Here is a 1,798-nt window from a genome sequence, read left to right as displayed (position 1 = left end):
TTCTGGATCTTTGTTCCTTGGTTCTCAGGATAAGCGTCTCCACTCTCCAGGCTTTTCAGGGAAGGCTGCAGTGCATGACAGTTTACAGCCGAAAACTTCCTCCCGCCCAGCTATAAAGGATTCCCAAGTTAATAACGACGGGCTTCCTTGGGGGGCTGGGGAGGGGTGGGGGCCGAGGGCTTCCAGCTGTTTCTCTCCCAAGGTCCCTGTCTCCTTGGGAAGCCCAGCCATTCAGAGAAAAGAAGAAAGAGGCCTTAGTCGTGGGCCCCCGCGGGATGCGACTGGTCCCCCCAAAATAACTTAGGGAACACTATAAGAAAACGCCCGCACACCGACTGGATTCCCCCAGAGGCAGTTTCCCGGCCCGACCCCTTCTCAAGCAACAAAACCGTTTGTCTCTGAGGAGCAGTGGTGCCACGACAGGCTCGAGACCAGAGGGGAGGGGACAGCTCTGTGGGGCGCGCGTCCCGCACGCCGCCTGCCTTCTTTCCCTCCAGAAGAAAAATACATTTATTTTCCGATCGCATCATTTGCGCTCATCGTGGAATATTATATGTGGGCGTGAACCTCGCACACTAATCACGGCTCACGTGTTGGTGTGTTTTTCTCCCCTTTCGTCTCGTTCTGCTGGGCTCATCCTCCCTCGGGGGCTCAGCAGACTTAGCCACAGCACCCGCAAGCCCTAAATTTAAGACGACCTTCGTAGCAAATCATTTCTGTCACCGGTGGGTTTATTCGCTTCTCCCCCGGAAGGAAACCCAGCGAAGTCCGTGGCGACTTTCCAAGTGGCACGAGATGATTCTCTAGACAACGCAGCGTCACCAACCTTTCAAGGCCAGTGGGTCGTTTGGGACACTTCTGGTTTGTGGGGAGGAACAAAGACTTGGTTTTTTAAGTCTTTTTCTCAGGAGAGCGGCCCAGTCTATACGCGACTGATCCATCGTGGCAGCTCCAGGAAGGGGGTGGCAGCTCCAGGAAGGGGGCCCTCGCGTTGAGCATGGGACCAGCTCTCCCCACAGGGCAGGGGAGGGTGCGGCCTCTGGGACAGGGATGACTATCAGCCGAGGAAGCTAGGAAACACTTCCAGACCAGCCCGCCCGCTCTACACTTTCCGAGCCGCCGGCTCTGTCACACGTGACAGTGCGTGGCTTCGTGATGGGAGTTCGCACACTGAAAACACACAAGCATGGCGAAGGCTGACCGCTGGGGACGGCGCCAGTTCTGGAAACGCCAGGCCCTGTGGAGTCCGGGGCTGCAGAGGAGAAGTCCGTGGGCAGCTGGACGCCGGCCCCCTGCGTGGCGGGTGGCCTGTGTTTTCTGTCTAGACACTCGGCCATTCACGGCTTTCTCTGTGTCGTGCGTGCGTGGCGTCTCTTTGTCCTGATTGCACTTGGGCTGCGGGGAGGGCCCTCGGCAGTCTCCTCAGTGGTGACTCGTGCGTGCTGTCAGCTGTCCCGTGTCCCTCGGGGGCGACCTTGCTTCCAGATCGGCTCGCTCTAACGGTTTTCGGCAGCCCCCAACCCTCCCCCACGGCTGCGTCTCTTAAACGTCTCTGCACGGAGTGAGTGGCTTTGTGGGACGTTGCTTCCACACCGCTCTGTCGAGTCACCTCACCGTCACTTTGGGTGTTTGCTGTCCCCGGCGTGCATCTCATTTCCGTGTTCCAGCTCTGGTCTTCTGACAACTTTATCTCCTCCACGTCCCCTGCGGTCCCGTGCCGGTGCCTCTGTGGCCGTCTCCTTGCTCCTTAGGGCTCCGTTTCTGCCTCTCAGAGGCCATGGCTTTCTGCGTCTGCCGA

The sequence above is a fragment of the Pteropus vampyrus genome, unplaced genomic scaffold, assembly GCF_000151845.1.
Source record: "Pteropus vampyrus isolate Shadow unplaced genomic scaffold, Pvam_2.0 Scaffold492, whole genome shotgun sequence".
Taxonomy (NCBI): Eukaryota; Metazoa; Chordata; class Mammalia; order Chiroptera; family Pteropodidae; genus Pteropus; species Pteropus vampyrus.
The sequence above is the reverse complement of the archived record's forward strand: the minus strand, read 5'-3'. Positions refer to the sequence as shown.